At 45.3% G+C, this 13572-nt stretch overlaps 1 protein-coding gene and 1 long non-coding RNA gene across 5 annotated transcripts in view; one reads left to right on the forward strand and one right to left on the reverse strand.

Moving 5' to 3' along the window:
* The window catches only part of LOC131829565 (uncharacterized), a 142046-nt gene extending 134632 nt beyond the window's left edge, over positions 1 to 7414 (reverse strand). Inside the window, exons 1-2 of the long non-coding RNA XR_009352911.1 lie at positions 7159 to 7414; positions 6114 to 6265 (exon numbers count right to left, since the gene is read on the reverse strand). This is a non-coding gene — a long non-coding RNA (uncharacterized LOC131829565). The remainder of the gene's footprint in view (positions 1 to 6113; positions 6266 to 7158) is intronic.
* Positions 6914 to 13572, forward strand: part of WIPF3 (WAS/WASL interacting protein family member 3) — a 76696-nt gene continuing 70037 nt past the window's right edge. The window contains exon 1 of one of the 4 annotated variants that reach the window (XM_059171460.1): positions 6914 to 7192. The gene's annotated coding sequence lies outside the window, so the exon portion shown is untranslated. The remainder of the gene's footprint in view (positions 7193 to 13572) is intronic. The other 3 variants (XM_059171461.1, XM_059171459.1, XM_059171462.1) reach the window with 3 other exon arrangements.

Below are 13572 nucleotides of genomic sequence, written 5' to 3' on the forward strand. Positions count from 1 at the left end.
GCTATATTATATGAATGGGTTTTTGTGTTTCAGAGAAATACATACAAATATTACCTCTCTTTATCTGTATTCTAGATTATGGGTTATTTGCGAATGTGATTGCCTGTGTTTTCTAAATTTTTAACATATGAAGCCAAGAGCATACATTACTTTATCATTAAAAATAAAATGAAACTTGAATAGGAATCTTTTTTTTTTTTCTGTTTAAGGCAAAAGGAACTTCTAGCACATTTCCCATCTGCATGCATCTTCTATATTATAATATCATTCAGGTTGGATGTGTGGAGAAGTACTGATAGTTACACCCTGAAGTTCCTATGGACTTTTTCTGGGGTGGGCCACATGGCCTTGGATATCATAATCTGGCTTCCCTGCTGGGGTTCTGTTCTTCAGCAGACTTTTCCAGCAAAGTGCCTTTCTCCACCTTCACCAAGGGCTTCCTGACTATTTGCTTGAATAGCCAAGAAGGATAAATATTTCAGGCTGATTAAGATGAACTTTGATTTGAAGAAGCATCTCTTTTCAAAAGTTTTCAGAAGGTAGAGTTTTATTCTTACTAAGCAGTAGAAAGCTGATAGGCAAGGAAGGCCCTTAGAAAAGTGAGCTATTCTCTCTTTCTGCGTGACATTATATCTTCCTTCGGCCTTTTGTTATCTCAGATCAAATTTACCAGCACTGGAAAAAAAACAGGAATATCAGTCTTTTAAATGACAGGGAAACACAGCTAATCCGATATCTGAACTTGTTACCTTATAGATGCAGAAGGAGGAAGACTAAGGTTTCTTTTTTGGAGAACTGACCTGCCAAGGCCTGACTGTGTCAACTGGGTGACTGAACTTTCAGTTAGAGAAGCAGTCCCTCTCCTTCGTTGCCATTAAGTGACAGTTTAATACTGTGTCACATGTCAGCCTCTTGTTACCATCTGAACATGCAGAATTCCAGGACTTTGGAGAACAGTTGATTCTTAATCATCCTTGAGAACAGGGTGTCTCTATTTAGGCAATACGAATGCAATCAGCCCAAAATGGCAGGAAAATTATAACATGTTTATTTCATCTTGGACTACTTTTTTGCTTGAACATTTGAAATGTGTGGCTGTTGTTCAGAAGTTTGTACCATTTCCAACAAAGTAACAAAACTACAGAGTTGAGCTCTGACTCAGGAATTGCTCTGAAACTGTCTTTCTTATCCTATCACTCTGTTCCAACCTGCTTCATATTGTCACACCATGAGGGCCAAATAGAGTCCTTTCTCACCAGGACAGAAATAAAACATCCACTTCAGCTGACTTATCACCTCTAAGCTCTTATCTTTCTGGTGCAGAAAATTCCCTGGACAGATGAGAAAAAGAAGGCTAGATATTTTTTGAAAACTAATTAATCAATGACAAATTTATTGAGAACTGACGTATTATATGACGCTTAATGTGTTAGGTGCTGGTGGTATTGGAGACTATTTCTGCCCTTAAAGATGTAACCAAGAGCTATGACACCATGATCTCAGTGCTGGAGTGCAGATGGAGAAAGTGCTAGATATTCAGAAGTGGGGCCCCTACACTGAAGGTTCAGAAGGCTTTTCTAAAGTAAGTGGGCACTGATATTAAAGAACGAAGAGGAGTTCTCTATGTAGCAAAGTGGGAAAAGGTATTCCAAGACAAAGAAATGGCTTGGTGAAGGCAGAGTCGGGAGCACATATGGTGAATCCAAGGGGTCCCAAGTCCTTTGGGATAGCCAGGGCACAGCGTAACACAGAAGGGAAGACAAGGAGTGGAAAATCATATGGGAGGGACAAATCTTGGAGGAGGCTTTGCAGGCAACACTAAGTTATCTAGGCCTTCTCTTGAGATCAAATAAGAGCAAATGAGGGATTTTGAGCAGGCGAATTAGATGATTAAATTTCCCTTTAGAAAAATCACTATGGATACAGGGTAGAGAACAGTTGGGAGGAACGGGAAGAACACTGGAGCCAGAGACACCAGTTTGGAGATGATGGCAGGAGACCAGGCCTGTTAAAGAAGGTGTCTGAGAGGCAGCATAGACAGGGTTTTGTGATGGATCAGGGGGTGGTGGTGGAAGTCAAGGAGAAGGTTAGGATGAACCAGGGTTTTGGCTTGAGAGAATTGGTGAGTTATAGTGCCATTAACAGAAACCAGTGATCTAGAAGGAGGATAAATTCCACTTTAAAGGGCTTCTAGTATGACAGGATAGCTCTTATCAGGATGGAGGTTGCACTGGCACAACCACGCAGAGATGGTGATGAGTCAATTGCTATAGGCATGAGTTCACCGAATCTGCTCTACACCAGGCACTGGGCTGGGCAGTGAGACAAGAGTCCTGTGGCACAGGATTCACTTCCTTTCACAGTTCTACTCCCTACCAACCCAGAGACTCTCACGATCCCATTACCTACTGCGTTTCCATGTCAACATCTCAAATATGGCGACCACACCCTCAGCTTCTTTGGATGAACATTGTGATAACACTGGGGAAAGCCCTTGGTACATTGTAACCACTGGAACCTGAATGACAATTTCAACAAAGAAGCTGAAAGTGGAGTTTGCCTTGTAGATAATGGACCATCCTGGCTATGGAAGAGTCAAGAAACAAGAGGTGAAGAAAAGCTAATCTTCTTAGCAGTGTGACAGACCCAGAAGGAAGTGAGGAGCGGACTCACAGGGACTCCATCACGCCCCTCCTACACCACATTGACTGCCTCCCTCGCCCACAGTGTACAGGGATGTAAGCTGGGATAGAGGGAACTACTCAAATATCATGGGAGAGTTTGTAAAACTAAGAACAGTTATCAGTAACATCGTTCATTTTAAATAATAATTTCTTCTTGTTGGTGTTTCCAATAAGGGCAGATTAATTTCAGATGTGGTACAGGTAAAGAGGCAAAGTTCCTTCCATTCCTGTGGCCCTTAGTAGTGAAACAAAGTGCTTTCAATTTTATGAATCTCATAGACTTCACCTCTTGGTATTCTGATAATGACTCTGAAGCATGGCAGAAATTATTATACTTGTTTTGCAGTATTAATTAATAAGATTTAATTAATTAATAAGAATTAATATTTGGGGGATCTGACAAGCTAGTGAACATCATACAGATAGTTGATGCAACCTTGACTCCACGTTAATCTCTCTGAGATGAAGACTTTTTTATGTTATTTTATATATTTACTTAGAGGGATCAATAGTTTTGAAAACTTTGCGAAATATTGTTCAGCAAATCCCTTCTCAGTTTCTCAAAGATTAGGTCTGAGAAAGTATTTCAGAGAATTCCTGGCTCCATTTCCAATTCCCTCTCTTTCCTAAATCTCGAGACCCTTTTCTCTACTGGTTCTTTTAACCTACAACATGGTAGGGTCTCTACCCTCCCTGACTCTTTCTCCTCTTGTAGGTATGATCCCATCTCTCTCCTCCTCTTCTTGCTCAAGATTTCTGAAAAAAACTGGAAGTGTGGTCTACACTTCTCCAGTTTTTTCTGTATTTCAGTCCACTAAATCAGGCTTCCCTCTAGGACCAGTGCACTGAACTTGTAGTTACGAGGGTAACTCATGACCGCCCCCCTTGTCACATGTTTTGGCCCTTGAATGTGACTTCCATGCAGTATGTACTTCTGACCATGTCTTCTCTCTGCCTGGTTTCTGTGGCCTCTTGCTCTGGGCTCCTTCCCTGCCCTCTCCCTTCTCCCCCCATCTCCTTTGTGGGCTGGCTCCTCTTTCTCTGCCTGCTCAGTATACACCTTGACCTTCCTCTCTTTCACTCCACAAATGAGGATGGTATATCTCAGCCTTTTTGTGTTTGCAGCACCCTCTGGAACAGCAGAGTTTGTGGAGGCAGTATGAAGGAATTTAACTGCATCCAAGATAGTGAACTATCTCCTTGTCGCCTTTTGGGACAGTATGGCTGTTTAATGGCATCGTTAAAACTGTAATGAATGCTGCAAAAGAAAGTTACACAGGATCATGAGAGCTTATAATAGGAGAAGTTGACCTAGTCAAGACCTCGGAGAAGTTTGGTTGAGCTCTGAGAAATGAAGAGGAGTTCATTTGGGTGATGTTCTCTACAAAGAATAAACAGCATATGTATAGGGCCTGTGACAAGAAAGAATGTTCCCTGCTCAAGGATCTGAAAGCAGGCCTGCATGCCTATAGAAAAGAGGTCGGGGGAGAGGCCTGAGCAAGTCATGCTGGAGACAGTGAGGGCTTTCCAAAAAAGCTCAGGATCTTTGTTGTTACGATCCAAGCAAAGGGAAGTCACTAAACTACAAATAATGGGGGTTAATAAGATCAGCTTTGGGTTTCAATACGATCTCTCTGGCCACACTGTGGAAAAGTCTGGAAGAGAGAAACAGAGTGCTGCACAGTGATCAGCTGGGAAGCTGCTTATGGGAGCACTGGGGAGAGGAAAAACCAGCCAGACCCAAGAGACGAAATCCATCTTGGGAAGGAGTAATGAGGGAAAGGCAGCTGAGGAAGTTACTGGGTGGGCCAGGTGGTCATGTGGGCAGATGGGCAACACGGAGAACAGGATAGGTTTGGGAGGAAGACCCTGAGTGTGGTCTCAGACATGTGGAATTGGAGGCTCCCGAACTGCGGAGCTCTGTCAGACATTCTCTCTCTGAAGTGGCCTCCCTTCTCCAATTTCTGACAGGGAAAACTCCAGTCCCCATGGAAGCCCAGCTCAGGTACTGCTATCTCCTTCCTTCCCCACACCACACAGAGCTCATCATTTCTTCTCCTGTACTACCTCTCTGTCCAAGGCAATCTCCTCTCTGGTAAGGAACTGTAAAACTCTATTTGCAAGCTCATGTCCTCCTCTAAGCTGTTTGCTCCCTGGAGGCAAAGCTGTGAATTCATCTTTGCACCCCAAGAACCAGTACATTATCACCATCTAATAGCTGCTCATAAACACTTGAAGAATTGATGTGGAAACATGTATAAAACATTTATGATTTCTCTAGCACCTTTCTCCTGACGAGCTCAGGAAGTCATAGCAGCTGGAAATACATGTTTACAAGGAGAGGGTATGAAAGTGAGCTTTTTCAGACATTTGCGAGCTATGGGAGAAGAGACATTTGCCCGTCACCAGGTCACTATAACCATTAGGAGTCCGTTTGGCTGCAAGGAACAGAAAACCCAGCCTAGTGGCTTAAACAAATGGGGACTATTTTTCTCACATGGCAAGATGTTCAGTGAGGGGCTGTTGCTGGCATTGCCTGGAATGCCCAACAATGCCAGGCTCTTTTTCACTCAGTCATCCTAGTCATATTGGTCTTGTGGCTTCATGTTCACTGTCTCTTGGTTGTCACCTGGTTACAGCATCCCTAGACATCCCATTTGTGTTCAGCCATGAGGAACATGGAAAATGGAATGACAGAGCCAGCAGCCTATCCATTCAACTAACTCCTGCTTGGGCCGCTCAGCCGAAGCCCTGATGGGAGCTCTCTGGCCTTATGGAAATGTCTTCTCTGGTAATTTATCTTTTCTTCCTTTTTTGAAAGATTAGAATTCTAGTTGTTATGTGTTCAATGAGAATAAGCATTAGGGATTTGGAGGAGAGTGTCTTGTCTGGTTATGTTTCAGGGATTTTTTTTTTTAAGTAGTGTTCACCTGAACAAAATTGTTTTTGAATTTTAGATTGAGCAAAGTTTTTCACATTTAATACCCATGATCATTTTATGGCTTCAAAAGGAAGAAAGGCAGGAGGAACACAGCACAAATAGGCAGGAAGCAAGTACGTCACTGTTTTCCACTGACTACACATATGCCCTTTTTCACCTAAATCCAACGGAAATCCATGTTCTTGACAATCCAGGAGTGAAAGACATCCGGAGTGAATTATTTATCCTTGCTATGAACATGGGTAATTAAGAAACCAGCTAAGGGCTGCGTGGGAACATACTTTGACAGCAGCTCCTACACAATCTGAACCTGAAGACGGGTTGCAACCCATGTGTGAGATCCTTCCTGCTGGTATTAACTGCTTCTTTCCCTGTGTTCCCCTGCACTTCATACGTGGCCTTGGCACAACCCTGAGCACAGGTCTCTTCTCTGCTCCAGCCCAGTAGTTCCCTTAGTGTTAGAGACCCTGCCTCCCTCACCAGCATACCTCAAAGACCCTGCAGAGGGCTGGCTTCTAGCAGATGTTCAAACACTGCAGGGCTGAGCGGAAGAGTCCGTGAGTATCCTCTTTGCTCCTCCACCAGTAGGAAGGTCCAGGACATTGGGAGGTAGGAGATCCTCACCAAAGGAGCACTGCACCTAAGGGGACACACCCAGCCTTAGACACAAACTTTCTGCATCTTCCAGGGGGCCTGAACATGAAGTATGATGGGCGTGTGCTGGCCGCACCAAGTTCTTCCGGCTCACACATTTCAGTTTTCAAACACAGTCCACTTCCTTTCCCCTTAGGCTCCTCCTGGGACAGTCTACCTCCAGGACAGTCTACCTCCAGGACCTCCTTCACCTGGCTAATTCATGCTCATTTTTCAGTTAGATGACGTCTCTTGGGCATCACCTCCTGAAGAAGATTTCACTGACCTCCCCCAAGCCTGGATTGGCACCACCTCCACGACCACACCCTCTTGGTTCTGGACTGTACTTGCCCATTAGTTTCCCTTTCTAGACCGTGAACTCTGAGAGGGCAGAAGGTGATTTTTGTTCTCTCTTTTGTCACCACAGCTTATTATTCCTCCTGGAGCATAAGAAGGGTTCCAGATGTCTTGGAGTGAATTGGTGGAGCAGTGGCATGTCCCCAGCGTGGCGGGGCCTTAGGCCCCCTCTCTCCGCGGCTGGGACTCTGGACGCGCACCAGGAGAGGCGCGCCCCTGCCGCTGGGACCCGCCCCCGGCCTCCAGAGCCGCCCCGCCCGCCCGGCCGCGTCCTTGCGCTCTGGGCGGCGGCGACAGGGGCAGGAGCCCGCGGAGCAGGTGGGGCGAGGGCCCCGCCTCCGCGTCCCGGCAGCCCCAGAGCAGGCGGCTGCAAGGGAGCTGGGCGCACCGAGCGCAGTGACACCGAGCTCAGTGGCACCGAGAGCAGCGGCACCGAGCGCAGCGTGGCCTCGGCGGCGGCGGCGCCTGGAGCACTCGAGCTGCGGGACAGAGCCCCGAGCCTGGAGGCGGCGGCAGGGACGTCGTCCGGAGCCTGAGTCCTACCTAGCTGCAGGTAGCGGTGCGCGACCGCGTCCGGGTCCGTACCGGGCTGGGGATGGTGGGGTGACGTGCTGGGGCAGCGGCCGCTCGAGCCGGTCCCGGGACGGAGTGGACCGGATAGTGTTGCCGCGCGCGCGCGCGCTCGTGTGCCCGGGAATCCCCGCCCCCAGCCGCCCGCCGCCCTCCGGGTAGCGCCCTCCAAGCCCGGCCGTAACGGGACCGCGGAGGGAACGAGGTCACCGTGGGGTTGCCTGGTGACTTCTCCTGACCCGACTGTCCAGTGAGCGGCCCCTGGCGCGCCCAGGCTGCCTGGCCTGGGCTTCACCGAGCTCTCCCTTTCTCTCTTTCCCGCTTGCCCCACCCCCGAACAAAAGGCTGGGGTCTCGGTGAGGAGGGGGCAGACTCAGGAAGAGCTGGGGCGAAGTAAAGAAGCACTAAGGACATGGCAGGGCTGGAGATGGCTTTGGGGATACAGAAGCCAGTCCCGGAGGTGTAAAGTGACTTGCCCAAGGTCACACGGCTCGTGCGTGGCGACCTAGCTGGGACCTGACAGGTCTCAGGACTCCCCTCCCAGTGCTCATCTCCAGGCCCCAAGATCACTAAACTGGCTGTGCTCCAGAGATTTAGAATTGGCCCCACGTGGGCTTTAAAGTCCCCTGAAGGAGTCAGAGAAGGTGGCAGAGACTGCCTCTCCCCCCAGGCCCCCAGAGGCGGAGGGGAGCAGGGTTGCGGGAGCCGGCACTTGGAAAGCCGGTGTGAGGGACAAGCCCTGCCCTGTGGGCAGGCAGGCACAGCCTCGCAGGAACAGTGCCTTCTGAGCGTGGCGTGCCAGCCGCGTGGGTGTGCCTGCAGCGGGAGCTGGAGCCGCGTGGGGACCGAGTGTACGCTGCTCCCTGGAAAGTTCTACCGGGAGAGGCCCCCGAGAGCTGTTCCCGGCTCGCTGGGATGCCCCCGGCAGCATCCCTCATATTCGGGATGTTTTTGTATTTGGAAGCAGAGTTACTTTGTAGCAGGAAGTTGGGCTGTCACTTTGCCTCCAGGAGTGTCATTAGCTACAAAATGAGGCCCTTGTTCTACATGACCTGTGTGATTTAGTTAATGCCCCTGTCCTTATTATCAAAATCTTTTATCGTTTCAGAAGGCGGGTTGGAAATACATTTCTTTTGGTCAGACATAGTAGTCATCACTGGGACCCCAACCTTCCCTGAGCTGGTTTTTGTTTGTTTATTTTCGTAACTTTAGGCAAAGCTAATGATGGCAATACAGGTTAGAAGTGGGGTTGCCTCTGGGCCTTGTAATGACCAGGACAGGGCATGAGTGGGCTTTCTGGGGTGTTGGAAATCCTCCTTCCCTTGCCTTACCAGTGATCCACAGGTGTATACCTATAGATATTTATGAAGTCATTCCCTTGAGATTTGTGCACTTGACTTATGCGTTACCTTGATAAAAAAGTAAATAAAAATTTAATGCTAAAAATCCACTCACTGTGGTAGCACACAGATTAGTCCAGTTTTCCAGGCAGTGCATTTTAGAGGTACATTTAAAAACCACAAAAAAAAGGGGGGAGGGGGGACGGAGAACAAAAGAAAGTTGAGAAATAACAGGAAAGGAAATGTACACTGCAGAGGGCTTTACCAAATGCCTGTATGAATATCACCTCAGGCAAGTCACAGTTCTTTAAGGGAGATACTGTTATTCTGCCAGTTTTACGGATGAGCAAATAAAAAGTCATACACTTTTAAAAGCCCATTTATGCCTTACCGGGAGGAGCCAGGGTTAAGAACCCAAGTACACAGACTTCAAATTCTGTACCTACCACCGTAAACAGACAATTTTCGATCACCTGAAGCAAAGGCACGAGACTTGAAGTTTGGCTTCCTGCCCTGCCCCCTTTTTGTTCCTTTCCAGGAGTCTCTGTTGTTTTCATATAATTGTGTGTATGAGATTTTGTCACAGATTTTGTCTGAAGTTAGCCAGCAGCAGAAGGAATGGAGGAAGCGTGTGTGTCTAAGAACATACAGTTTTAGAAACAGGAGAAAGCCAGCTGGCCTAGCCTGCCAACGCTCTTTTTAGATTTATTGTTCAGAAACCGTATAGAACAGGTTGTGATTTTGTGGTTACTCAAACACACACACACACCACTGAATAATTTAACCTAGCAAAGGTATGAGAAACCAAAATATAATTAACTCTAGAGGAGAACACATAGTAGAATTTTCACCAGGGATCAGTCAACTTTCCTACATCCTAGAATTTATAAAGACACTTTCCTTAACTCTTAAGTAGACACAAAAACAACAAAAAAAGCACACACTCTACAGAAATAACTCAGCAGAGGAAGAAAAGTTGTTTTCAAGCCAATGTGTTGTAAATATACATTAAATTTGGGGCAGACAGTATTTGACACTTTAAAGTATAGTAACATTGTTTCTAGAGAGAGACCTTATTCTAATGTGTGGTCTTCTAGTGATTTTATATTTCTGCCTAAAATTCAGACCTTAGAGAAGTAGAAATGTGTTTGTTTTACCAGCCTGTTTCCTATTGCAGTGTTGGATGTTTGCCTTATTCCTGGAATTATAAAGTTTTGGTGTAAAGAGCGTGGGTTAAGTGGGGCAACCAAAGAGGTGTCTCTGGGTGAATCTGCTTAACCAAGTGCCATCAAGCATGATTCTGCATCATGAAGTTATCTTTAGGCGAGTTTTGCCTTGTCACAGTAGCGTTCCTGCCATCTGGCTGCTGGAATATTTTAGAAAGGAATCGTAATGTTTGACTGACTTCGCTGATGGCATGACAAAACAAACTTTGAGAGGGAACTATTAAATATGAGTTAGGAATGGTGAGAAAACGATCAGTTACTTCTTATTTAGCCACTGCATGAAACTGAAGAGACGTCCCGTTCCCCACGGTTGCTGGGCAGGTGCAGCCCATATGGTTTCTTACCGGCTTCAGCCAATAACGCACTTGAGACTCCCGTTTTGCAATTCTACTTCGGTCTTTCCTGCGACCTGTTCAAGAGGGAACCTGACCCGTTACGCAGCAGGGGAATCGTGTAGTTACGTGCCATGCTGACAGACAGAGCGAAGCAGAGCAAATGTGGGGAAAATGCCGAGCAGGCATTGGGTGGACCAGGTTCCATGGAAGATTTTCAAGTGCAACTCGAAGTGTCACCGTGCGTGGGTGATCTGTTCCAACAAGACACTGAATCGGAGATGGTGTCTTCCAGAAAAGAGTGCTTATGTATTGTGAGTTCGTCAGCTCCTAGGGAGAAGCTCAGAGGAGTAGATGGCCTCAGTTCTTGAACTTTTGAGAACATGTGTCCATATGAGTATGTGTGTGTGACAAAGCAAGATGCCCGGGCCGCTGTCCACTGTGCCTTAGGAGCTAAGGGCTAGCATGTACTAAATACATAGTACATGCCAGCGTAGACTAAGCTTTCTATGTACGAAAGCATCGCAATAGCCATACAAAGAAGCTGATTCTTCTTACTCCCGTTATCCGCTGTGACGTAGAGACCAAGGGCTAATCTGGTCATAGAATGGTCATGTCACACCTTGCTCTGGTCCACTATCAGCCCATTTATAAACCCAGGTACCCTTTGCCTCCCTGACTCTCGCTTATTACAGCTGAGCTCCTGAAGGGCAGGTGCTTGTCTATTTCATCTCTGTTCCCAGAACCTGACCATGCATGGTTCATGATGAGTATTGCATGAACAAGGGAGTGAATGAATGAAAATCTCTAGGTTCTAAAAGCAAAACTTATGTGCCCTTTTGACTTTTATTGTCTCATTCCCCTATGTTGCTATGGATCATGGGGCATGACTTTATAGACAAGACATATTAAATTTGGGGCAGATGTATTTGAAACTTTAAAGTTTCTCCTTTAAAGCTGAAGAATGTTAAGCTCAGCCTGTAAAATCAGAAGGCCTCTGCTTCTTTTAGAAATTCAATATTATTATCTCTTTTTTTCTAGAAATTTTGTCATTCAGAATACCTGGGCTTGAATCATCATTTATTTGTTGTGTGACCTTGGACAGATAATTTCTTTGTGCCTCGTTTTTCTTATATGTAAAATGGGCATAATAATAGTACTTATTTCATATTGAAGGTAAATAACTTAAGATAGGGTCCATGCTGAGCATGGTGCCTTCTTCATAGCAATGGTCAATAAAGTAGCTGCTATTATCTGATGCTTTTAAAAGTTGTTTGCCTTAAATATTTCCTAGTCCATTAAGCATTTGAGGAGATTACAAAAATAAGTGGCAAACAAAATTAATAGAGAATGAAACCAGGGTAGCGAGAACACACACATTGGAAAGCCAGATAAAATCAGAGGTAATTTAGAGAATAAGGCTATTTTATAAGGTATAGGTGGTTTCTAGAGATGAGTTTATTATAAAGCCTTGTGTAGTTTCTGGAGAGAGGATTAAAAATTTGTCAGAGCTTCCCAGTAGCCAAAACAAAGAGGAAAACACAAATAGTTACTTGATCCACAGTGCGCATGAGATAAAAACAGATCAGTTGCACAGCTTTTCCGGGTCCTAAAACCTGGGACAACTTTCTCCTGGCAGGTCTTCAAAGCAATCACTGTTGCCATAGAGATCTAAGTGTTCCACATGGTCCCTGCCGTGAAGACAATGGAAGTTTTGTGGTAGAAGGCAATAATAAATGTTTCCTAGAACATTATGGACTGCGGTTCTGGAGACATAATCCCAGAGCACAGTCCAGCCAAAGCTCTTCTGTGAAGGGCCAGCATGCTGTGGTTTGAGGACATGCTATTTTCTTAGCTATGTTTACCGAGGGCCTGGGGGAGTAGAAAGATTCTTTCTTCCACAGATTATAATTCTTGGGAGAATCATGTGAACAATCCCATCTTTAAGAACATTCATTTTAGCTAAAGCCATTTAAATATGCCAGCTCAGTTTACCTCATCCAGAAGGAAGTTTTGTGCACATATGCTCATTAATAGAGTGTATATTCATGAATTTTCTTAATACGGTAGTCCCATATTATCCCCAGATTTTATCACACTGTTTGGAAAAAGAAAGATCCAATGCTCTATACTACCTCTTAAATCCCTTAATGCTTTCAGTACTTCTTGGCAATAAGAGTAAATATTTTGGGGGTGACTGGGTGGCTCAGTCGGTTGACCATCTGCCTTCAGCTCAGGTCATGATCCTGGAATCCTAGGGATCAAGCCACATGTCAGCATCCTGCTCAGTAAGGAGTATGCCTCTCCCTCTTCCTCCCCTTCCCCTGCTCTCTCTCTCTCTCACTCATTCTCTCTCTCTTCAAGTAAATAAAAACTTAAAAAAAAAATACTTTGTTTTTAGACTTTCTTTTTAGTAATTGAAATGGTCATGTTTTTGTCATCTCACTATATGTAAGTTATATAGTAATATAATACTAACATTTACAATAACACTAATATATATATTAGTTCAAATGTGACTTGTGTCAGTTAAGATTGCATTCGGCTACCAAAACAAACAAACAAAATAAAACAACATACACGTCAGAACTGGCTTAAACAGATGCAAGTTTATCTTATAGAACCAGACTAGACTCCGAAGAAAGGCAGTTCAGGGCTGATGCAGGAGCTCAAACAATGCTCCCCATCTTCCTGATTCACCATCCTTAGCCTATAGGACTTCATATTACATCTGGTTGCCTCATGGTCACAAGATGGCTGCTGTATCCCACCTTTTTATTCAGAAAGTGATGCCCTCCCTAGCTATTTCCTCCTATATCTCATTGGCCAAGATGATGTCACAAAGTTGCTCGAAATATAAGGAAGTCTGAGAAAGCAAATATTTTTAGCTGGGTAAATTGCAAGCACCACCTCCCACCCACAAATTAGGGATTTTGCTATGAGGAAGAAGAGGGAATGATTATTGAATAGGCAATTAGCAGGATCAGCCACCTCACTGACTGCCATTATTAGTCATGTCCCTGACTAAATTAGAAATTATAGAAGGCAACTCAGTGTTTTAAAATCTTCATAACAGTTAGGCTGAGAGAATGAAACATACCCAACTGCCTATGTAAAGATTCCTGAATCACTACCACCAGTCCCGATTCATCCCTAAATTTCAGATCTGAATCTCCATTTGCCAAAAGCACCTCATACGCTTCAGATTAAACCCACTTCTCCCTGCCTGTCTATGCCATTCCCCACCATACACACACTTTCTCCCATCCGCCTTACTTAGCTTCTCAGGGAGCACTGGGGTTATCCTGGCCTGATTCTTCTCCCCCATTCCAGATATCCAAACTAATATTCTTGGTTCTATCCCTCTTACTGTGATTCTAATTCAATAAAAATTTAATAAATACCCACCCTTGCTCATGTGGTCTATGTATTTGCTGCTTCTCACTCTAATTCATTTTCCACACGTGGCCCCTAGGATGCTGTATCTAA

The sequence above is a fragment of the Mustela lutreola genome, chromosome 4 (genome assembly GCF_030435805.1).
Source record: "Mustela lutreola isolate mMusLut2 chromosome 4, mMusLut2.pri, whole genome shotgun sequence".
Lineage (NCBI taxonomy): Eukaryota > Metazoa > Chordata > Mammalia > Carnivora > Mustelidae > Mustela > Mustela lutreola.